The 13,702-nt window shown below is 42.2% G+C and overlaps 1 long non-coding RNA gene across 1 annotated transcript in view; it reads right to left on the bottom strand.

Moving 5' to 3' along the window:
* Positions 1 to 12,936, bottom strand: part of LOC134431674 (uncharacterized) — a 31,631-nt gene extending 18,695 nt beyond the window's left edge. Inside the window, exon 1 of the long non-coding RNA XR_010031050.1 lies at positions 12,814 to 12,936. This is a non-coding gene — a long non-coding RNA (uncharacterized LOC134431674). The remainder of the gene's footprint in view (positions 1 to 12,813) is intronic.
* Between the last annotated feature and the right edge of the window lie 766 nt (positions 12,937 to 13,702).

Here is a 13,702-nt window from a genome sequence, read left to right as displayed (position 1 = left end):
CTTGGTGTCATCTGCAAACTGACTGAGGGTCACTCAATCCCCTCATCCATGTCACTGATGAAGATATTAAACAGAACTGGCCCCAGTACAGAGCCCTGGGGAACACCACTGGTCACTGGCCACCAGCTGGATGTAACCCCATGCCCCACTAATCTCCGGGCCCAGCCGTACAGCCAGGTTTTACCCTGTGAACAGGATGCCTGTCTGAGCCATAAGCAGAGACTTTCTCCAGGAGAATTTTGTGGGAAACAGTGTCAAAGGCTTTACTAAAGTTCAAGGAGAAATATCCACAGCCTTTTCCTCATCTTCTGAGCTTGTCACCTGATCATAGAAGGGATCAGGTTGGTCAAGCAAGATGCACGTTTCACAAACCCTTGCTACTGGCCCTGACTCTTGTATTTCCAGAGCATTGGTGATTACTCCTAAGGCCTGTAAAGGGTAGTCATGAAAAGTAATAATTTACTGCAGCTTTCCTGGATAAGCGAGTAGTATGAATCTTGAACTAGTCAAAGACACTTGACATAACAACACACATTGGAATTAATTTGGTCTCTTTGATTCAGAAACTTGGGTTGGGATAGGAAGTGTGTGAACTTGTAACTCAGTGTTTTCAACTTCTGCTTTTTCCCCATTGATTTTTCCCTGGACAGGTAGACAATGTTGCTCTCTCAAAAATGTTCAAGAGGCAAGAGATCAAAATGCTGCACAAACTGTCCCTGTCTTGCAGCATAGTTACTCAAGAAATCATCCCAGCAGTCACAATGAATTGAACATTCTGCAGTTGGTGGCTGTGTCTCCGTGTGACAGGTGAGCCAGTCTGGTTTCCAGGGGATCTCTGTCTGCTGCAGAACTTGAAACCTAGCAAAAACAGGTGGTTTCACAGAAATTACTTTTCAGAAACTAATCATGTTGACAAATGGCACTAAGATGTCAAAGGCTGAATGTGGGATCTCAGCACCTCAGGACTGAGGTGCAGAGAGAGACCGAGACCACCCTTGGGGGGCTCGGGAGTCCTGGAATGTTGCCAGAAGTGTCTGGTGACAGAACTTTGATCCTACACAGGAGATAACATCTGTATGAGGACTGGGAGGATTTCACTGGGGTGAATGGTGAAGGGATAAGTTAGTTAGAGTATAATACACAGGGTTTAGGATTTCTGTACAGGGGGGTCTAGAGAAGTAAGATGGAGGAATTGGGGCGTGTCCTGTCCTTCTTCTTCTTCTTCTTGGCCTCCATCTTCTGTGGTGATGGTGGCACTTTGGGATTGGTCTTTACTAAAAGTGCACCGGTTAATAAGAGTAGAAGGTATTGGAGAAAAATCATAAATATTGTACACGTAACTTTAGGTATAAAGATAAGTGACCGCCCCGGAGGCTTGGGAGTGTGCCCATGGCTGGCTGCTGTGCAGACCTCTGTCGGGCTGAAAGAAAATCTTTTAGATAAACAATTAATAAACACTGAGACCGAAACAAGATCAGAAGTCTCTCCTCGTCCTTTGAAGCGCTGGGCTGTCCAAGGCCACTCTGGGCCTTTCCAGGCCACCTAAACAGCCGAGAAACCGAGCAAGTGGCATCCCTGAGCTATCTCCGAACATAAAACAGCCGGGAAGAGAAACCGACAACCAGCAAACATAAATCAACCATAAAACAGAAGAGAAAGAGAAAAATGGGATCGGACAGCTGAAGGGACCAGTGAGGAGGTCACTACCACACTGCCACAGCAGAACTGTCAGGCATTCTGGGTATCAGGGTCTGAAGGCCCGGTTTTTTATATTAATATAAGTACGCAGAAAATATGCACTGGGATTCTGTTGAAGCTGCAGCAGTGTACAATAAAATTATGGCTTCTCAAAAAGCAAGTCTGGAGCATGGAAGGACCCTATATCAGATCTGTCCTACAGAGGTCACTGCAAACCCACTTCTGAGAAAACTGCAGTGCTGGTTTGCAGTATTATCACACTAAAACTGAATGCAGGCTGAAATGTCTTTGTCTATCACCAGTATTTATTTATATCTCACATGTTTGCACAGTGACAAATAAAAATGTCATGTATCCTTTCAGACAGATTCTATATAACTTTTGAGAGCAAGACATTAGTAAGCATTATGTTTTGACCTCTCTGAGCCACAAAAAAGAAAAAAATTAGGATTCCAGCTCATCCTGTTTTTTAAAGATGGACATTCAACTCTAAGTTAGAATAAAACTTGCATTCTTGAACTTCTGATTTTCTCCTACCTTAAGCAGATTTGCATTTTCACAGATGCCTGTAACATTGTGTCTAGGATTTTTGGTGAAATCTTTTTTTTGTTTGTTAGTGTTGAAGAGTGGTGAAATAGAGTTTTTCAAATTAGAAAAACAGCTAATAGCACCTTTGAAAAAACAGTTTCAACACTTGGATTGAACCTCAGATTGCATTTAGGGAAAAGTTTTATCAGATGGTAACCCTTATTTAACAGCAATATGATTATATTAAATAACAGTTTTATTTTTTTTTTGATTACTGTTCAAATGTTTGTCTGCAGTGTTGGAGTGCAAGTGGTGAAAGAAGATATAGTGATTCTTTTCCCCTGACACTGTTTTAGGATTATGGTTTCCAAACCACTGAAATAAGCTTTAGGAAAGAAGCCCTGATCATGCTTCTGTGTACATATTACATTACTATTTTTGAGGTCTAGACTAAAGGAGAACATGCAGGCTTACAGCTGAATTTGGACCTGAAAGAGTTTGATTTAGACCTTGATTAATGAACTTATGGAAGTTCCAGCTTTGGCTGTGGTGGGGTTTTGCAGTCAGTGCTTGGAATGACTGTGTGTCCTGTGTTTTCCCATGGCATTAGAGCTTCTGCACCTGGGATGGGGCAGCCCTGGATGTACAGAAAAATGAGATGCTGGAAAGAAATGCTACAGAAAGGATCCTGAGAGCCCTGGCTTATGGCAAGTTGAACATGAACCAGCAGTGCCAAGGCAGACAGAAGGGCCACCTGTGTCCTGGGGACACCAGGCACAGCATCCTCAAGCACAGCATTGTTGTCCTGCTCTGCTCTGCACTGGGGCAGCCTCACCTCGAGTGCTGGGGGCAGCTCTGGGTGCCACAGTGTAAGAGAGATATAAAGCTACTGGAGAGCGTCCAAAGGAGGGCCATGAGCATGGTGAAGGGTCTAGGAGGAAAGCCCTATGAGGAGCAGCTGAGGTCAGTTGTTCTTTCCAGCCTGGAGGAGACTGAGGAGAGACCTCATTGCAGTTACAGCTTCCTTGTGATGGGGAGAGGAGGCAATGGTTTTAAACTGAAATAGGGTAGATTTGCTTGGATACAAGGATGAAATCTTTTACAATGAGGGTGTTGAGACACAGGAACAGATGTTCTGATTAGCTGTGGATGCTCCATCACTGGAAGTGTCCAAGGTCAGGTTTCACACTCTGATCTAGTGAAGGATGTCCCTGCCATGGGTCATCATTATTTTTAAATGTCCCATTCTAACCATAACCATGGTATGATTCTATATTTTGTATATAATAAATACCACAGAGGGTTTTTTTTAAAAAATTAAATAGTGGAATATGTAAAAAACCTTGTGTACATAGGGAAATGCAGAATATTAAAGAAGGACACTTGAGTATAGACACTTTGTAACAACAAAAGGTCACTTAGGAGTCAGCCATGCTTGAACATATCCACTAACTTTATGGCTGTTACTTGAGCTACCAGCATCCTTTGTTGGAAAAACAGCAGCGGAGTATCCTTAGAAACAGATTATACTGGGGGTGAAACTGCGTTATAATACCTGCTCTGTCTTGAGCTGAATAATCATAAGAACCTAAAAAATCACCTAATGATCTTATTATGGCATGTAACAGAAATTATCAGAGGACTTGGGATTATAACAGGCAATTAAAGACAGAGGTGGCTGAGTTTTTTGCCCCTGCTATTTATATTACTAATTTATTAGTTAGGCTGAAATTTAAAAAAGACTCATTATGGAACATTAATAGTTGGCCAATGTCCAAAATTATCATCCAGACCAGAATGGAGAGTGAAAGTCTATTCTATTAAGACCTAAGGTGCTTGTGGTCTTTCAAAGTACAGGTTTTGAGGAGCTATAGCAAGACCTGAGCAGAAAATGCTCTCAGTAAATAAGACCCAGTGCCTCATTCTCATATTTGGGTGCCCTTTTCTTACTCTCTCTCTTTCACAATATATCAGGGCCTGTAGGACATTCCTGGCAGAGCAAATACATTTCATGGAATGAGCCACCCAAAAGAGAAGCTGCCTGAAGAGGCAGTCAGCAATTTCCCCTCTCCCAGACACTATGACATCAAAGCTGGGAAGCACCTGGGAATGTATTAATGGTGCAGCAGTGAAAGTTAATTAGCATCTACTCTAGAGATTAGGTTTTCATTTGTGCCAGTATACAAAGGCATATGCTCTGAAAAATCATTAGCTGGAGGAATGCCCTTCTGCCTACCAATGCTTTCTAGCCAGACAGCATTTCTTTTTGTATTTTCCTTCTTTCCTAGTGTCCCTACCTTGTGACATACTGAAAGCCATGTCTGCAGTCCAGTTAAACATTTAAAACTTGTTTAATTTTAAGTATTTTTATGTTTTTCTATTGAAATCAAATCAATTCAAGCTGTTGAAATGTTTCCCTGTAATAGTAACATGTTGTGTTGTGAAAATTCCAGAAAAAAAAAAAGGCTTTGAGGAATGCAACAAAAATGTTCATAACTATTGACAATCATTACTAGCATTCAGTATTGTTTTATTTTAATGGGAACAGGTTTATCATCAGACATTGATATGATAACTGTTGCTTGGATTTTTGAGTTTATATATGTACATATGTGTATACATATATTCTCTCTAGAGATATGGTATCTCTTGCAAAAAAGAGATGATGTCAAAGTTCTTGGATGGCAACAAGAAAGAAAAAAAAATAACACAATGTTTTATAAAGATTGTTTATATTTAATTTTCCTGTTTCTCTGTGGTTAGGTTCTTCCACAATTTATATATCCCCATGTTATATTTTATGTTGTCAGAGTTGTCAGAAAAATAAAGAACTATATTAGCACATATGACACTTTGAATCTAACCCAGCAACAACAGTCTGAATTCAACTGCACAAGGAATAATTTATAAGTGTTTCTGAAAGTCAGGATTCAGTCTTCATTACAAGTGTGATCAGGAAGGTAGAAAAGGAAAGGAAGGAGATCTCATTAAGTGTCACAGCACCTCTCTGGAAACCTCAGAAGATTTTTCTCCTACAGCTAAAGCTCACTAGATTTGTTTGTCTAATCATTAGATTTTAGAATTTTATTGATAGTGTTATTTTTTCAAGTCAACTCCATTTGAATCCATGAATGCCAGAGATTTTTGTGGAACTGCAAACCCCTTCAGTTACAGCACACAGAAAATTAGTAAGTTGCTTTGAATTAGGAAATTTTAAAAGTGAGCTCCTTACAAAATACATTAAAAAAATTAGAAACAGCATTTTGGGAGGATCAGAATATTTTTTTAGCAATGTAAAGGAAATAGATAGAAATGTACCTAAATCACTTATGCTGATGGATATGTATTGTCAGGCTCACAGAAGTTAGTGAAGTGCATAGGCATACCATAGAGTAGAATTTTGTGTAGCATAAGAAATAATAAGTAAAAATGCAGCTTATTAAAAAATTTAGATGCACTTGTGGATTTTTGATCATTTCTGAGACACATCATATGCCCAGAAAGACTGGAACATGTGACTTGGTGTTATTCTTTTCTGTTTTGGGTTCTTTAAACTGGAGCAAAGAAGTATAATAGGGAATTGGCAACATTTTAAGGGTTTTTTTTTTTTTTGCAATGTAAACTCTTACAGCTTAAAATAATTAATTCCAATGGAATTAAGTAAAGATTGTAGTATTATATAGATCATCATATCTGTTTTCTTATCCATTTTACAAATGGATGAAAAAAAGAGAAGTTTTTATCATTGCTTTAAATTTTAAAATTACATTCAAGGAAAGACTCAGGAGATTAATTTCCAATCCACTATATCCCTGTAGTTCTTATAGAGCCAACTAAATGTGAAGATATGTTGGTACAGTTATATCAACTAGGCTGGGAATATGAGTGAGTACTATTTTGAGAACAAAGTCAGATCAGTATTTTGACACTTGGCTAGCTTATAGACAACTTTCTTATTTCTTACATATGTCTAAACACAACCTTTCGAGAATATTCTGTGACCAGCCATTTATCTGGACTTTGATATAATTTCAGTAGAGGCTATAGGGGTCCTTTCTAACTCCAAGTGGAGAAATACTGTTTAAAGGAGAAAATTCAATGGTGCAGAAGCAAAAAACATAAGAAACATATTCTACCAATGAAATATATGATCCTAGAAAAAGGTTAGACTTCTATTAGAATGAATTCTATGTAGAATTGAACAAAACCCACAGTAACATCAAATTATTCACATGTTGTTTTTAAATTGCACATCTTCTCCTAATGGAAATATACTAAAACAATGAAAAGGAGGGAGTGTGGGTGGTTTTCTTAAACATAAAAGAGCACAAAGATACTCTCCCATGTAGAGAGTACAAAGCCAAGATATCTTTTACTCAGGCTTCATGGAGACAGCTGATGCCTTGTTACAGGTAATGGGCTCCTGTGGCAATACTGTGCACACAATACCATAGCTTCACCCATATGCCTCCCCCAGACCCCCTCCTTAATTGCATGTCACCCTTGGGAAGAGGCACACTGACTGCGGGAGACAGCCACGTTTGGGGTGAATTGTTCAATATCTGATCGATCAAGGACCTACTTTTTAGTGTGTTTTCCCCCAGTATTTTCTGAACTAAATTAGTTTCTTTTCTTAATTAGTAGAAGTCCAAAGGTACTACAATGAAGAAAGCTAACTACACACATGTCAGTATTTATTACACGGTATGAAGCAAAATTTAACATTAAAAATCAGTGTTGAGGTGAGTAGGCATAGAAACAAGAGTAGGAGAAAAATTGCAGTGTTATATGCATACCACTGAAGTGATTAATAAAATGCTTACTCTCCCAAACAAGAAAAGTGAGTTTCAACATTGTACTTATCTGCTGTTCAATCTAAAATTGCTGGGGCCTACAAAAGAAATCATTATTAATCATTATTACTGTAGGACAAACAGTAGTTCCACTTTATCACAGCATTTTCTTCTAAGGTTTCTAAATGGACTGTGGGAAATTTCCTTCTTTTTTTCTTACTTGGCCCTCAATTAGCATCCTACCTATAACAATGTTTCTAGCAGTGTTATTCGTCAGTAAGTATTAGGGAATGGACATCATGCTAGCCCGAAATCCCTTATAATTTCTCCATGGAAATTAGACATGTATGGTTTAGTATACTTTGATCCACATCAAAACTCAATTTGACTTCAAATTTGACTCAGGCACGAAGACAGAGGTACCCAAGCAAATGTGGTCCCCCTGTTCTCTTCACCTGTTTGTCAATGTACATGATATTCCCACTTTGGGACCTGAACCACAGCATATGAAATATCTAGAAAAAGTGTCAGTTAAGTATTAATATATTCTAGCTAAACTCCACTGCTGATATTATGTCTTTTCACTGATTAATTTATTATGAGGCTTCTACTCATCAGTCTCAGTTCCAGCTTCTTCAGGTGTATTGTGGGAATGTAGAATTCTCTTGCAATTAATTTTCATCTAATAATTTTATTTTCTGACCCTAAAGGTTTTATTGTTATAGATAATGACTGCATTCTTCTGTAAGGGTTCTGCATGTATGTTTGTACCATACAAAACTAGACTACAATTTAATTAAATGAATCCAGTTTACCAGTGCCAGCTTTGTCTGTGTAAGAATGCTGGGGAATCAAACTCACTTTCTTTGAGGAGGTTAGTAGAATGCATATATTTTTTTCATATTTATTCCACAGGCAGATTTCTCTCCACCTGACAGCTTACATTTAAGAGTAGCAATGGAACAGCTTTTATTAATCTCTTCAATTCACAGTGCAGGGTGCATTGCTGGAGCTGCAAGGAGAGGAACTGATTTGTTACAAGGATATCTAGATGCTGTTGGGAACTTTGAAGATCTTAGCAATATGCTCTTCATAAGTGTCAGTTTCTTGCAGTATGGAGGAGAAATATGCTGTGTCATCTCCTGCATAGCAAGTAAAACTCACTAAAAAAAGTAATATTTGTGAAATCTGGATAGAGAAAAAGGAAATAGAACACAGAAAAAAATTCTGTGGCCCTGCTATGTCATGATGGTATCAGACAGCCCTCCCTGATGTATTGTGAGGACCACCTAAATGCAACCTGTGACCTGTGATTGGAAAGATGAAGAAAAAGGATCAAACCCCAAAACTCATTGCCCATAATGCCCTATTTTTTCTGCTAGAAAAAAAGAGGTATCAGCCCTGAGATGCTGCAGCCATGGATGATGGGAAACAGCAGAGGTCCCTTGCAGAGTTCTTTCTTGCCAAGAGTCAGTTTAAGCTAAGATGGGAGAGGTGCAAGACTTGATTTTACAGCTAAACCTGGAAAACCCAATTTGATTATATTTTAATATACTGGAGTCAGTAAAACTATTCAAGATGGAATTCAAGGTTTGGTTTTTTTTTTTTTTTGTCATATCAGCTTAACTAGCAAAAATATTGTTCTCATTTGCACAGCAACTATGAAAACAGAATAGATATGAAATGGAAGATTTGAGGTAAAATTAAAGAATTAGACCAAAAGTGTTAGTCAGTAAGTTTTATTTTTTTAATCAGTAGTCCCCCCACCCCCCAAAAAACCCAACCAAACCCAAAACCAAACCCCCAAGACAAGAACATGAACCAAAAAAACCCCCCAAAACCCAAACAGCTTGAAAAAGCTTCTGCATTTCTGTTTGCATCTGAGGAATGATTGTTCAGACTTGGGTTTGTTCAAATCAGCATGTCCAAGGCAACAGAAGACAAGCCCTCTAATTCTGCTAGTGTTCTCTAACGAAGTATCATCGTATTCCAGGTACTCTTCAAATTCACTTTATTTTCAGTGGAATTTTGTCCTCCCATTAAATTGACTGCCACAATTTCAAAGGTGTTTGGATCAAAAATTTTTCAGATTTGCTATAGAAAAGCAAATTTAATTTGTCTTACAATCCTAGTACCTAGGTTTTTTCCCCCTAAAGGTGAGTTCTGTTGCTACCAGTATACAGAAGAAAGAAATAAGAAAAACTAAAACCAGCTGTATCTTCTGGTTATCACATTCCTTATTCTCTGTACCTTCTGCTATAATGGTTTTCCTCTGGACTCTGAAAAAAATAATCTGAGTTTCTCTACATGATGCTTCAACATCAAGAGAGTAATTCCCTTTCTCAAAAAGGCCTCTAAAATACCAATAAATAAAATAAATTTACTAATCTTTATTCAGTTTCTTTCTCCCACTTGAATGAGCTCTTTTCATAATCTTTAGCCACTGACCATCTCCTGTCAGGGCTCACTCACAAAGATGGTCTTTCCCTGGGACAAAGGTGACAAGGATTTATATGACCATGTCTCTCTTTTCCTCCATACCTGGGAATAACACTCTAGGACAACAAACCAAGTGACGTAATACAAGAATCAGGCTAGGAAGAAACTTTGCAAGGACTGATGGCATACTGTGTTATTCCAATAGACTTTGGGACAGAGAAAAAGAAGAAAAAGGAGACTTTTTTCTTTAAAAAAGAGTCTTTTGAAAAATCCTTCTGTGTTTGATAGTTTGTAAACTGAAGGCTTAATTCAAAGTTCACTGTACCTTCATATAGCATGTAACTATACATTTCCTTGAGCCATAAATAAAAGGTTTTACTGAACTATGCAAATGTAATTGGCACTGAAGTGACAAATATAAATTTTTACCCTCAGTTCTTGGGTAGGTGGCAGAAGAAGTTCACAGGTATTACTGTGGATTCAGATACATTTCTTGAATTTCAGAATCCACTAGCTCCATTTGATACATGCTTTTTGATAGAGGGGATAAAATTTGCAGTAGAGAATAAGCAGTAGTTTTCTGAAGGACTATGACATAGCCTTTTCATAACTGGGATGTGTGCATTATGTGAGAAGTATGGGTTCATACTGACGGATATGAATGTGCAACGCTGTATGACAGACATGAACATGCAGCTGTGTCACCCACTAAGAAAACTTTGGATGCACTTACTTTTAATGCACTTATTAGTCTTACCTGCCTTACTTTAAATAAACTTCGCTGCTATTTCAGCACATTGAAAATGAAGAATTATCTTTAGATATGAGTTGCAGTTTCTAATGTTAACTTTGTTAATTGGAGGTTCTGATTGTCTTCTTTACTTCATGTTCAGGACTTCTCAGCAGGCTTCATCCAAGACAGTAAAAACTCTTATCCTCTATGTAAAGGCTGCCTGTATCTTGTGTTTTAGACCACGTGTTTCTCAAGGTGGTACATTGACAGGATTCATCACTTCTTTTAATTTGAAAAATGGAGACAATTTACTTCCCATACATGTAAATAATTTGATAAGGCAAAAAGATTTTTTTAATGGTGGTTAGATTTGGTTTCTGATATTGTCAGGGCTTATTTACAGCAATTTATTTAACGCAAACTCACCGTTTATATGGTAGATTTGAATCAAAGTGAGTACTTTGACAGTATATACCTTTTTTGTTGCCTGTTTTACTCATTTTCAGTGTGAGTCTTCCACTATCATTACCATGATGTTAGCTTGGGGATAATCCTTGAACTTTTTAATTATGACTTCCAATTAAATGATAATTGCATAGAACCCATACTTCTCACAAAATTCTGGCATATAGCACCAATAATGAGACAGTAGCAAAAAACCACATTGAGCTCACAAGCAAATTCTGTGCTTTCATGTGGAAAAGACCCCTTCAGCTGTCAGTTCTTTTAATATGATTTTTAAAGTAAGATGCAGCTTTAAAATATTTCTGCAATGAAACTTTAATAGAAAGACTGAAGCCTCAATATATCTGCTAGGTTTTCTGGGTATGTAAAGAATGCAACACCGACTTCTCACGAACTTCGCAGTCACATTAATTGGATGCAATATGAATGAATGACAAAGGACCTTTAGCTTGGAAGAGTTTATTCAGCTAAGGATCAAGGCTGGCCTTGAGGAGCCCAGTGATGTGAACACATCAAAACACATCCCCCTACCTCAACTCTCCTCCTAACAGCACTCACAGCACAATACGGATACGGGCTTCCCTTCACCTTGGGATAAGCAATAATGACTGCCACAGTGTCATTCTCATTCTTGGAGAACTGGGATTTAAAATTGTTTTAAATGCAGGGCTGGCCATGCTTGGCATGAAAGGCCCACACCTGCTGCAATCTTCAATTGCCCATCCATGTTAGTGGGCTCCCTTGCTGGAGGCTCCCTGGCTGACAGGACGCTCTGCCATGAGGTCTGCATGCTCATGTGCTCATGCTGGTGGAGTGATTGGGTAATTTGCTGTTCTCTGAGCCTGGCTTTTCAGCTGCTTTATTCATCTCTAGCTTCAGCTCATTTATATTCTCAATTCCCCGATTACACCAAAGGGGAGTAAGATGGACCCAAACTGAAAGAACCAACATGTTTCAGTTGCTGGGTCTTATCCTACATGTGTAGGAGTCTTTTTGAGAGCAATGGGTGCTCTTCATGGCATTTACCTCTTGGCTGCAACTGGTGCTGCAAGAACTGATCATCACCTTGGGGCCACAGCATCCCTGTGCTTTTGCTCTGAGTGGATACTGCCAACAATACTGCCAATGGCTCACGCTATTACATTGCTAGTCCTGCAATTCCAAGTTAGATTTCCTTCTAATTGAGAAAGGCTCTTGCATGCATATCACAGCTTTCTACGCCGGGTGGAAAAATGCCAGACATTAAGCCCCTTCATCCTCTTTCCCACTTCCAAAGCCCTGTTCCTGTGGTTTACCTACTACCCTGCCCGTGTACGAGAAAACCACAACGTTTAGGTCCCATCCAAGCCCCCTTACAGCCTCCGTGCAACCCCCCACGCATTCCTCATAAAGCCCGCAGCGTGTGGCCCCCAGACTATCCTCCGGGGAGCCTGCAGCCCCCAGAGCTTCTAAACATTTCTCCTGCAGAAGTGGTGCGGCACCGCAGCTCCCCCCGCTCCCGTTACACACAGACACAAAATCCCCCCCGTCTCCCCTACTGCAAACACCTCCGGCCTCCAGCGCACCCCTCGGTTCCCTCATCCCCTCTAGCGTCTGTGCAGCCCGTCCCCCGCCGAAGCCTCCCCCTCGGCACCTTCCAGCCCCTACATGGCCGCCCCATCAATCCCCCTGCATCACCTGCCAGAGCCCCGGCTGCCCCGGCCCTATCCCGCCGTGTCCCCACGCGTTCCCTGGCGCAGGGGGCGCGGCGGGGCCGCTGCCGGCGGGACGCCGCTCCCCCCGCGTGGCGGAGCAGGCGCGGCTGGCGGGGCCGGCCCGGGCCCGGGAAGGGTTAACGGGAGGCGGCGGCACATGACAGCGGGCACGGCCGGCCGCGCTCGGCGGGAGCTGCGCGCTGCCGGCGGGGCCGGCGGGAGGTGAGTGCCCGGAGCCCCGCGGCGGCGCCGCGCCCCGCCGAGCCTGCGGGCACGGCACGGCACGGCACGGCACGGCACGGCTCGGCCCCTCCGCTGCCCCGCTCGCAGCCCCGCGCCGCCGGCCCCGGCGGGGAGAGGGTGAGTCGGCGGCTCACGGCCTCCGTGTCAGCGCGGGGAGGGCGGAGGAGAAGGGAAAGCAAAACAAGCGCTCTTGTGGTGCCGTCAGTTCGCGATTACTCACCTCGCCGGCCGGTCCGCCGCCGGGATGGGGACGCAGCTCTGTCTGGAAGGACGGGACAGACAGACACCCGCCCGGGAGATTTGTCATCCTACTGGTGAATAAGCGGAGCTAGGTACCCGCGGCGGGAGGCTGCGGAGCGGCGCGGGCGGGAAGCCGGGAGCGGCCGGGGGTGCCGGTCGCAGTGATGCGCATCCCGCGGGAGCTCGCGGCTCTGATGCCGGGCTGTGTCCCGCCCGGGGCTTCCTCTCGTCCAGGGACTGGCCCCGTCCGCAAGAGACGTGTCGTGCTTGGTGAGGTGACAGCTCTCTTCATCTGCCGGCCTGTATGTTGCTAGCAACTCCAACCTCTTAAACTTAATAGACTCGAAACTCATGGCTTATAGCTGTGCCCTCCTTCCTTGTTCGCTTTTGGCCCCGGCTAAGGCTGCTCATGCTTTGCTGCGAGATCTCTGGGGTGAGAGCGGTAGTGATAAGGGTGGCCGTAGTTGTTCCCCGGTCCATCAACAGGGCAGTGTGTGGTGGCCTCCTGCACTGCCCCACGAGGGTGGTCATAGCGGAGGAACCAAGGCAGGGCAGGTGTCCACGGCCCCATACCTCTGTCTCTGCATTGCCGTCGGCTCACACGGGAACATTGTTGGTGGTTTCCCGCGTCCTGCATGGACTGAAGGTCTCACCATTGCTAATACTGCAGCACCGGTAACCGTGCCTGCACTTCTGGAAAGTTCAAAGCCTTTCTAGGCAAGGTGAACAAGGCAGCATTGACAGTAAAAGATGCACGAATCCGGGCTTGCAGGTACCTTTGTTTGCTAGGTGTGGATGCTGCGGCTACTGATGGCATGTCAGAAAGCCTGCCTCAGACTCAGGTACTCAGTGCTGCCTGATTTGTCTCG

The sequence above is a fragment of the Melospiza melodia genome, chromosome Z (assembly GCF_035770615.1).
Source record: "Melospiza melodia melodia isolate bMelMel2 chromosome Z, bMelMel2.pri, whole genome shotgun sequence".
In the NCBI taxonomy this organism is placed as follows: Eukaryota; Metazoa; Chordata; class Aves; order Passeriformes; family Passerellidae; genus Melospiza; species Melospiza melodia.
Note: the sequence above shows the minus strand (reverse complement) of the source record. Positions and strands in the feature narration are given on the sequence as shown.